This window comes from Convolutriloba macropyga, chromosome 9, assembly GCF_964194025.1.
Source record: "Convolutriloba macropyga chromosome 9, txConMacr16.3, whole genome shotgun sequence".
Lineage (NCBI taxonomy): Eukaryota > Metazoa > Xenacoelomorpha > Acoela > Convolutidae > Convolutriloba > Convolutriloba macropyga.
In genome coordinates this window covers 3,805,901-3,817,981 of record NC_134476.1, presented here as the reverse complement: position 1 = coordinate 3,817,981, position 12,081 = coordinate 3,805,901, and the positions used below count along the sequence as shown (strand labels likewise).

The following is a 12,081-nucleotide window of genomic DNA, read 5'->3' as shown; positions in this document are numbered from 1 at the left end:
TACGTATTTAATTTCTTGTTTGTGTTTTGTGATTTGTATTTTCTTATAATTTGAATTAACGTATTGTTAAATATCATTTTTACAAAGAAGTTTTCTTCTTAAAAATCGAAAAATGAAACAACTTTTTTGTTAAAAATCAAAAAAAATTTTCAAAGTTTTCTCTTAAAAATCGAAAAAGTTTTCAACGTTCTCTCTTAAATATCAAATATCGAGTTATAAAATTTCTCTTAAATGTCGAAAAAAAGTTCAAAATGTGTCATTTAAAAACGCAAAAAATATTCATTTTTCTTCATTTTACGGTATGATTTTGCGCAAAAAAAAGAATTTTTCTTAACATTTTAAAATGACAACTTTCGAACTTGTTTTGTTTTAATAAATATCAATTATAAAAACAAAAAGATTTTCATTAAAAATCGAAAAACTAATTTAATTTTTTTCTTAAAAATCAATTTTAATCGACTTTTTTGTTAAGAAGCAGAATTTATTATCAAAGTGTATGTAAAAATTCGACAAAAGTTGCTGTGTTTTTGATTGAACATAGCCTGCATAGTTTTTGGAGTAAAGAAATAGTTCAGCTTAAAAAGAAATGAATTCAAACAAAAGTATAAATACATCACAAAGTATAAAATTTACATTATCAAATTTATTCAAAAAGAGTTTTCACAACGTAATCTGACAAGTTTTGAATTTCATTGCCAAATGAACGGACTCTTTCAATGATTGCTGGAGGCTCTGTAGGTCGATCACTGATGGGAGTTGAATCATCAGTCAGCACAATGGGGTTGTGAGCTGTTTCGTTCTCTATGGAGGGGGTTGTCATTGATGGAGGGGGTTGTCATTGACGGTGTAGTCGACATATCAGTCGAACCATAATACTGAGCTGGATCGAAGTTTTCCAGATCGTTAAATGACCACGTGGTGCTAGTATCCACACTCAATTCGCTTTGTTGACTGCTGCCAGCATTGCTCACTATCTGGACAAGGTTGTTCTGCTGCGCTGGACTGGATATTTGACTTGTCTCCGGTGTATTGAACCAGTTGTTGGGAATCTGTCCTTCCTCCCACGGAAATGTGTACTGAATGCTTCCAGCGACGTAGTTGTCTGGAAAATCTGTTCCATTAATGTGAGGATAGTGATGCCCACTGATCACAGCAACTTCGTGACCCATTGCGTGAGTTCCAAGCTGATTCTCCGTGATTGGAACCTGTCCCTGATGATATATGTCAAATTGTTGTCGCTGGTGCTCAATAATGTGCCACACTGTAATAGGCAGTGTTAGAACTGACTCGTAGAGCCCATTCGATAGATCTCTGATGCTTATCCGAGCAGTCTCCTCTGTGAAAGAAACTGAGTAGAGAAGGCTGTTGTTCTGCACTGTAAATTCCATTTCTCAATATGGTGAGACTAGAGTCAAAGGTAGTTGAGAAAGAGGTGATGTTGTTTTTAGAGAACAGAAAGCAAGTGATGCTGGGTGAATTTTTCAGCTCTATTTATACCAAACTCCAACCAATGAGAACAAAATTTCCAAAAAGAGTAATATTTAGCAGAAAAAATGACGTTATTTTCCAGAAAAGGAAATTTCACAGTTGTAAACTTATCAAAGAAGGAATCAACTCATAGAAAATCTAACATTACTATCCGAAACAAGTAAGCTCAATACTGAATAAACACCAAAAAAGGTAACTTTTACACGTTTTACCCTAGTTAACAGCCAAAGATGGATAAGTTAGAAGAAATGAGTTGACGTAATTGACCAAAAAAGTCAAGCTTTGATAAATTCTCTCCATCTCGTTGAATCGATCTCGGAAAATGTTCCAAATTTGGAACTAAATTTTTGTATATAAATGTTGGGGAGTCGTATTCCAAATCGTACTCTTACTCCCTCTTCATTGTAGTCCTTGTAATAATGAAAGAACAGCGCACTCTGCAGAGATGAAGTATTTGTTAACGGTTCAGGAATTGGGATATATATAGATTGAGACAAATTTCTGTACTGTTCCATTGTCTCTGGGACAGAATTCAATATGAAAAGCATTTCATACTTGTTGATGTGTAGTTCTGACGATAAGTCAAAAGATTGTTTTGTTATGTAGTCATCATACTCGAATTTTTTTTATAGAAAAGGTTGCATATTCAAATCCTTTACTAAATCGGATGATTCTGTTGTTTTGAGTAAAAACATCCAAGAAATTGTAAAAAAAAATAGGAGTCAACATCAATTTCGTCTACTCTGTAAGCATCAGCGATTCCTTCCTTTCTTTTGTAAATTTTTTCCAAAAGTTGTAAGTGATTTTTGATCAACATTTTTCACAAATGAATACGGTATCAAGTAAAACCCTGTTAATATAAAAGAAAACTAAAATAGAAAAAGCAATGCATAAAATGAAATCGTTTATCTTGAGAATTAGATTTCTAAAGCTGAAGTCTGATTGGGCGGGAGGTTCTATTACAACAACATTAAGTTGTACAACGTAAATTTGTTCTTCAATAATAGATGGAAACTTTTTCTTGATCTCTCTCTTGTTGTGTTGAAAGCAAATTTATGCGCTAGTTTCTATTTTCAATAAAACTAAATTTGATCTCAGACAGTAAGTTTTATCAATATTTGAGATACACAAATTTGGACTACATTTATTCAAAGCGCTAGAACAATTGTGAATTTTTAAAGAATAATTTTCTGGTTGTATTTTCTTTGGTGAGATATTCTGTATGGAAAAATTATAGTAAAGCTTAATAAATAAGAGTGAGAGGAAAATGAGAAAAAAGTGTAAAGTTCGAATTTTTCGCCACGGAATGAATTTGTACATTTAAACTGAAAGTTAGTTAATTATATGCAGAACTGTCGCAATTGGTGTCAATCTTCTAGAATGTTCTGACATGTCGCCTGAATATAAAAATAGAAATGACGTCATTTCCATATATGGAAGTGATGAGTCATTGTCGAGTAGCTCAAAGTTACGTAGCAGCTTTTGATCATTATACTTTCTGTTTTTTCAGATTCAGTTGCTCCGCAATTTAACCTGATTTTTACCCAATTGATCTTGAACTAACATAACAATGCCTGCTCTCGATAAAAATCTCCCAGTGAAATGCACAAAGTATGGTCACAGTATGACGTAAGTGTGTATCTTTCATTTCGATGATTTGATTGTTAGGCTAACCTGAACAAAAGAAAATCTAAATTATAACAATTTTACTCATTTTTAGCTTCATAACTGTATCAATTGGAAGATTTTTCATTCTTAATAGGTAAAATCCTTCCACTTAAAAATCTTTATAAAAAGTTGACATTAGATAATTGTTCTAGCGTTGTTAACCACTCGATAAAATTTTGGTTGTGTTCGAACTTTTTTGATCTGTGTAACATAATAAACACGTAGCAAGCTGACGAAATTATCAATTTGCTGTAATATTGCATTATCATTGCCCTCGACACAAAATACTACCAGACCTTGTTATTTGACATGAGAAATGTTTTAGCAAATTTCCTCTAATTTTTGTTGACAATCCATCTCAAAAAGAATTTGGTAGGCAAGTTCTTATCGTTTTTTGATTTTCCTGAGATATTTTGGAAGACAAATTATAACTTTTACAGATACTATGCGTCGAACAGACGAGTTTTATGCCATACGCAACGGTTATTGTATGAGTTTTGTACTTCTTCTGTTAATTTTGCAGCTCAGCTGTATCACGTAGACGAATGGTTGAACTCGGCGCGCAAAGTCCTTTGCTTTCCTTACCGGTCTTGAGAAATTCTTGTGGAGAGCCACATTTCTTCACAAAATTTGTTTCGAATCAACTGATTATGTTCTAGTTAGCACAAAAATTGTGTGTATTAGTCTTTTATCTGTCTTTTTTCTATAAGTCTTTAATTTGTAACTTGAAATTGATAAATTTTGATGGGTGAAAATATAATTTTTCATTTTTATATTAGTGTTTCGTAAAAATTACAAATTTTTGTTGAGTTTGCTTCAATTTAGTAGAGTTTATGCCACTCTATATCAATTTAGCCTAATTTTGAGCTTTGTCATTGTATATTAGATGGCAAAATCTGCATCACATAAGAAACTGTTCACTCTGACGAAATTTATATTGCATTAGTCAACTTATAAATTGTTGATCAATATTCTGTAGTTTTTATATTGTATTTTGCTCATATTGTAATCTCTCTATATTTGTACTGGTTCAATTCATTTTCTTCATGAAGGTCAATCTTTTCGGCCAATCAGAATCAAGTATTTAACTTAATCTAGAACATATAGAAAAGGGCACTCTATGACATAAAGTACATTAAATTGTTAAAAATTACATTTTTCTAAATATTTAGCATAGAATCTAATCGACTAAGCACGATTTAAAACTAGCTTTTTATTGAGTGTGAGTAGTAGTTCTCCTGTTTCGATGTAAATTGAGTGCAAAAAAAACATAATAAACAGAACATGCTAGCTAATAAAGTCGATATTATTTTTTTTAACATTTGTGACTATTACTCAGTTAGCTACGCAAGTTGTTCTTTTCATCGACTTTATTAACCCACTTGGGTAATTGCGGCTCAGTTTTCAGTTTCCTGATACTTTTCCCATGTAAACCTTAGATTGAGTATGTATTTTAATGTGCTCAGTTTACTTTGTGTCTTTTTTTTAATTTCTATTTCATTTGCTTTTCTATTATTTGATGTTTTTCCAAGTTATGAGTGATTACGAGTTCACTAGTACTGTGACAATATCAGATTAGCAAGAGGTAGTTTCGATCTACCGACCTCTGGGTTATGAGCCCAGCACGCTACCACTGCGCCATCTTGCTATTTAATGTCGGCTAAAGCTCATCTTAGAACATCTAGGATAAATTTTGAATTTTTAAATTCAGTTTTCAGTAAAGTTTTTGTAAAGTTTAATTCGATATAGCAGATTTTATGCTGTTTGACATCATTTTTGCGTAATTTTGAACCTTTTATTGAATTTTAATGCTAAAAACTTGCACCACATAGCAAACTGTTCACTCTGACGAAAGTTGTATAGTACCAGTCAACCTTAAATTTGTTGATCACTTTTATTTGTTTTTATATTGTATTTTTGCTTTAATGTGTAATCTCTGTGTGTTTTTGCCATTTTTCAACTCATTGGATTTTTATAACTGGTAATTTCAACCAATCAGAATCAAGTATTTGATCAAAATCTAGCTTGAAATGCAAAATGGAGCCAAAATTTTGCAAGAATTCTGCAAAAACTGCAAGAACTCTGCAAAATTTTTGTAAAGTTTGATTCGATTCAGAAGGTTTTATGCTGCTTGACATCATTTTTGCGTAATTTTGAGCTTTTTATTGTTTTTTAATGCTAAAAAAAGTGCACCACATAGCAAACTGTTCACTCTGATGGAAGTTGTATAGTACTAGTCAACTTTTAATTTTTGATCACTTTTATTTGTTTTTATATTGTATTTTTGCTTAATGTGTAATCTGTGTCTCTTTTTGCCCTGTTTCAACTCATTTGTTTTTTTTTTCAACTGGATTTTTCAACCAATCAGAAGAGAGTTTTTAGAAATTATTGAAAAAACGGCGTAAAAATGTACAAAAATCTCAACAATTTTTCAAAAAATACCCCTAATCTTAATACATGTCGATCGCTATAACTAAACTTAATACATGTCGACCGCTATAACTAATCTTAATACATGTCGACCGCTATAACTAATCTTAATACATGTTGGCCGCTATAACTAATCTTATTACATGTAGCCTTTACCTAATCTTAATACATTAAGACCGCTATACCTAATCTTAATACATGTAGCCTATACCTAATCTTAATACATGTAGCCTATACCTAATCTTAATACATGTAGCCTATACCTAATCTTAATACATGTAGCCTTTACCTAATCTTAATACATGTAGCCTATACCTAATCTTAAAACATGTAGCCTATACCTAATCTTAATACATGTAGCCTATACCTAATCTTAATACATGTAGCCTATACCTAATCTCAATACATGTAGCCTATACCTAATCTTAATACATGTAGCCTATACCTAATCTTAATACATGTAGCCTATACCTAATCTTAATACATGTAGCCTATACCTAATCTTAATACATGTACACTATACCTAATCTTAATACATGTACCCTATACCTAATCTTAAGCCTATACCTAATCTTAATACATGTAGCCTATACCTGATCTTAATACATGTAGCCTATACCTAATCTTAATACATGTAGCCTATACCTAATCTTAATACATGTAGCCTATACCTAATCTTAATACATGTAGCCTATACCTAATCTTAATACATGTACCCTATATCTAATCTTAATACATGTACCCTATACCTAATCTTTATACATGAAGCCTATACCTAATCTTAATACATGTAGCCTATACCTAATCTTAATACATGTAGCCTTTACCTAATCTTAATACATGTAGCCTATACCTAATCTCAATACATGTAGCCTATACCTAATCTTAATACATGTAGCCTATACCTAATCTTAATACATGTAGCCTATACCTAATCTTAATACATGCAGCCTATACCTAATCTTAATACATGTAGCCTATACCTAATCTTAATACATGTAGCCTATACCTAATCTTAATACATGTAGCCTATACCTAATCTTAATACATGTAGCCTATACCTAATCTTAATACATGTACCCTATACCTAATCTTAATACATGTACCCTATACCTAATCTTTATACATGAAGCCTATACCTAATCTTAATACATGTAGCCTATACCAAATCTTAATACATGTAGCCTATACCTAATCTTAATACATGTAGCCTATACCTAATCTCAATACATGTAGCCTATACCTAATCTTAATACATGTAGCCTATACCTAATCTTAATACATGTAGCCTATACCTAATCTTAATACATGCAGCCTATACCTAATCTTAATACATGTAGCCTATACCTAATCTTAATACATGTAGCCTAAACCTAATCTCATTACATGTAGCCTATACCTGATCTTAATACATGTAGCCTATACCTAATCTTAATACATGTAGCCTATACCTATTCTTAATACATGTAGCCTATACCTAATCTTAATACATGTAGCCTATACCTAATCTTAATACATGTACCCTATACCCAATCTTAATACATGTAGCCTATACCTAATCTTAATACATGTACCCTATACCCAATCTTAATACATGTACCTTATACCTAATCTTAATACATGTAGCCTATACCTAATCTTAATACAGGTAGCCTATACCTAATCTTAATACATGTAGCCTATACCTAATCTTAATACATGTACCCTATACCCAATCTTAATACATGTACCCTTTACCTAATCTTAAATCATGTACCCTATACCTAATCTTAATACATGTAGCCTATACCTAGTCTTAATACATGTACCCTATACCTAATCTTAATACATGTAGCCTATACCTAGTCTTAATACATGTACCCTATACCTAATCTTAATACATGTAGCCTATACCTAATCTTAGTACATGTAGCCTATACCTAATCTTAATACCTGTTGCCTATACCTAATCTTAATACATGTAGCCTATACCTAATCTTAATACATGTCGACCGCTATAACTAATCTTAATACATGTCGACCGCTATAACTAATCTTAATACATGTCGGCGGCTATAACTAATCTTAATACATGTCGGCGGCTATAGCACATCTTAATACATGTCGGCGGCTATAGCTAATCTTAATACATGTCGGCGGCTATAGCTAATCTTAATACATGGCGGCTATACCCAATCTTAATACATGGCGGCTATACCTAATCTTAATACATGGCGGCGGCTATAACTAATCTTAATACATGTCGGCGGCTATACCTAATCTTAATACATGGAGATTCTATTCCTAATCTTAATACATGCAGATTCCATTCCTAATCTTAATACATGCAGATTCTATCCCTAATCTTAATACATGCAGATTCTATTCCTAATCTTAATACATGGAGATTCTATCCCTAATCTTAATACATGGAGATTCTATTCCTAATCTTAATACATGTACGCGCCTATACCCTATCTTAATACATGCAGATTCTATTCCCTATCTTAATACATGGAGGAGGTCCCTACTCCGAAAATACCGCTATACCCTATCTTAATACATGGGGTCCTCACCCCCCCCCCCGGGGACTATCACTCACTCTATTACTACTACCGCTAGAGCGGATGGTTCCTTTTAGTTTTTATTATTTGACAATATTTCTGACAAATTTATAAACATATAATTAAATATAAGTAAGTTTATGCAATTTCATCGCATTCACCTCTTATCTTACATATATTAGACACTTTTTTCAAAGCGGTGGGTTTATGTATAATTTCACCGCTAAATTCAGTGGTGAAACTATATAATTTCTCCATTGCCAGGCGATAAAGTTTTTTCACCGCATTCTTCGCCTTATTTATGCATTTCAACGCATTCGCCGCTTATCTTACCAAATTCCCGCAATCACTGCTTATCTTACAAATTTTTGCGTCGAATCGCTGTGACACCTCGACCCGGGATCTATAAACACACAGAATTTATACAGTCAATGACGATTCATAAACTTAGCACAGCCATTAGGATATTTTCATTGGGTTAATTACTAAAGTTTGTTTTTTTCCTCCTGAAACACAAAAGAGGGGGATAATCCAACCAAATGACGGAAAAGTGATTCCCCAGTGTGTGAAACATGACAACATCGTATTTGAATTGAACTCAACAATATAAATATTAACAAACTGAGTAACAAGGCAGCCTCTGAGACAGAAAATTGCGCTGAGTATGACTGCAATTCTTATCTCCGTCCAAAAGTCTGTTACTGCATCGGAGTATTCGTCACCTCTTCCTCAGACATATCCGTTGATAGTTGCTTTGCTTTTTTGCAGTGGGCCCATCACCGCTCATGCAGGACAACACGAGCGGTACGAAAATAACTGTTTTAAATTTCTAAGATTTGAGGGTGATCCTTTTGGTTTTTAATTGCTTCCTGATTTTCGTATGGTTCCTTGATTGACCTTTTTGGTATGAATAGGACAAAGGTCTATAAATTAACATATCGAATAAATTTCCGAATCCAGCTCACCACAAGCCGTTTGCTATGATGTCAAACTGGCCGTTGTCATCAGTGCTAGTAGCTTTGTTGTAAAAGCCCTGTCTTCTAGCAACCGAAGTGATGTCTCCATTTTGACGTCAGAGCTTATATCATCCAGTATATTTGCGGACACGTCAAATTTGGTTGTGCAGCATGGGCGTTTAACTCCCCTTTGCACAGTGGAGAGCAAGGGCTTGTGTGAATTGTCAACCACAAAGGGTTGTCGATAGGTGTATTTCAAAAAAATTTAAGTTTTGAGTGCCAGAGCAGTGAGTCATTTCGAGGCTCTTTTTCCTGATGCTCAGCCGCCCACGTGACGTTTGTCTTCAATTAACGTGCGGAGAATATTTTTGGCGAGCTTACATCCTATTAAGTTGAGTTTGCTGTTGTCTTGCTTCATCCTGTCCTGAATGAGTCGAATATGCGTCTTCATTTCCAAGAGGCTTGATAGCAGCGAGCGACGCAGCGTGGTCATTGACGTGTTCCGTTGGCTCCCTGATGTTGTGTGAAACTTTCTGTTCGGTAGCGAATTCCTCTGGCGTTTTTCGTCAAAGACGAGAGAGCAAGAAAAATTGTAAACCACAGAGCTCATTCATCAAAACTTTTGTCTTGATGTGAAAAACGTCTGCAAAACCTTGTTTAACTACTCTCAGACAAAATTTGTAGCAGCTATGTTAGTCCTGTTGGTGTTTTTAACCCAATTTGTTGTTTGACTGATTTTTCGTGTGACCCATTTGACTTTTCGCCCTCAAAACCGGGATAGGCATGTAGCGACTAGTGGGCATTATTCATTTTTGAACATTTTAGCTCTCTTTCAGCTCAAACCGGTTCTCAGAGGTTGAAGACCATCCCCCACTGTTGACTTCCCCCTCTATCCCCCAACCCGCTGCCGTTCCCCAACCCCACTGTTGCCCCCCCCCCCCACAACCAAATCAACCCGTCGGTACACCACCACCCCTTTTTCCCCCATATTTAGATACTGAGAAACAACTGCTCGCTAAAAACACGCAAACTCATACCACTTTTGGAAATTTTTTTCAAGATTTTTGAAAACGTTTAACATTTCTTTTAGTTTTGTCAGCCTTAGGTTCGATAACCTTTAGGGTTCGATAATAGGTTAGCATAGTTTCTAGTGGTAATGGAAATGTTTCAAAGTTTTAACATTACGCTTGTTTTTTAGCTTTTACTGACAAAACATCCAATTTACTATTCGCGTTTTTGCAATATTTATTTTTCATTATACAAGTTTTGCCAGACAACGGATCCAGAAAACCGCCCTAATTGTTCAAATATTAGGAACTTAGTTTTTTTAGCAATGGAAGAGTTTTCTTCCTTTTATTATCACAAATTTAAGCTATTTTTTATAAAACTTTCATTATTTATGTTTTTGAAAATTATTGTTGTTCTGTAGGTTTCGCCACTCTCAAAAACCAAACAACCTCTTATAGTGCTTGACAATGTGCTACTGTAAAGTTTTCATATGTAAGGAAATGAGTTTCATTTTTTTAACAACACGCATTTTGGCATTTCTTTAAGCAACACATGCAATTTTTTTCAATTGTTCCGACATTTATTGCCATTAGTCAAGTGTTTTCAGCCTGAGGGGTCCAAAACTCTCCATTAGGGTTTGTTAAAATTTTATTGGAAATGTTTTTTGTGACATTGGATTAGATTTCAATTTTTCATCATACCATTTTAATAACTTCTTTAAATAGTTTTGCAATTTTTTCAAATTTTCGAATTTTTCAGCTATTTTTTAAAGGTCTTCCAACCTTAAGAGGAACGGAATCTCTACTGAGATTCGATAATAGGTTACTGTATAGTTTCTAGATGTAATGGAAGGGAATTTTTCCGATTTCGGGGTCCCAGGGACTTCGTCCAAGGTTTATGAATAGGCTGCGGCATAGTTTGTAGAGCTAATGGAATGGTTATCAAAATTTTAATGGCTCCAATTTTAGCGATTTTCAAAAAAAGTTTAAAAAGTTTCAATTTTTTTGAATTTATTATCATGTTCCAAATTTGTGATTCTTTATGAGACAGTGAAACTAGTTAATGCTTGAAATAGTGATACCGGATTGTCTCTTGGGACATTAAAATGGTTTCGAAGATAATAAAATCTTTTAGCAGGATTTTGTTAAAATTTGTGATTGTTTTCAACATTTTTGAAGAGTTTTTTTCTTTCTGAGTTTAACAATTGTTACTGAAGAAAAAAGATTTTCAAGTCGTGCAGAATGGTCTTCTGACAGAACTTCATAAACAAATAATTTTTTTGAACATATTTTTCACTGCGTAATCTGGAACTTTTCTTAATTTTGCACATATCTTTTTTTTAGTTTGATTTAATTACTAACGAGGCTAGAAACTAAACATTGCAAAGTCAAATCCAATCATGGAACATAATTCTAGCTCTCTCTCTCTCTCTCTCTCTCTCTCTCTCTCCTTCTCTCTCTCTCTCTCTGTCGGTTGGCGTTTCTTTACTTCTCTTTCTCTTTCATTTTTTTTCTGACTCCCTCTCTCTCATTCTATCTTTCCTTAACTCTTTGTTGAAGCCGCACTTCAGCTACTATACTTTGACGTGATGTTATCATGTATTATCCTTATTATCGCTGAATTTTAGAAATCTTTTATCATAAATGAATTAACCATCTGTTTTTAAGAAATCATTGTTAATTGCTCCCAAACGCAGTTTGTAGGAAATATATTGATCCTGTTTGTCTTTTTTGTGCAATTTGTTTGTCTGATCCAATTGACTTTTTGCCCTCCGATATGTTTTCTAGGGTGTTCCGCATCTCTTCTCTGTCAATAATGACTGTAATATTTTTGAAAATAAAATCTCCTCGGCTCGTCGTGGCTTCTTTGGTTTCGTGCTATCGTTTATATTTAGTGGGGGTTTCACAAGTTGTACCAACAAGTTGTACTGTTCCGACACACCTACACACCTACACATGCTTACTTCATATATATTTAAATAGTGTATG

At 33.6% G+C, this 12,081-nt stretch overlaps 1 non-coding gene across 1 annotated transcript; it reads right to left on the bottom strand.

Annotated features, from left to right (window-relative positions):
• Positions 1-4,732: 4,732 nt before the first annotated feature.
• Positions 4,733-4,804, bottom strand: Trnam-cau (transfer RNA methionine (anticodon CAU)). The gene has a single exon. It is a non-coding gene; the product is annotated as a tRNA-Met (tRNA).
• Between the last annotated feature and the right edge of the window lie 7,277 nt (positions 4,805-12,081).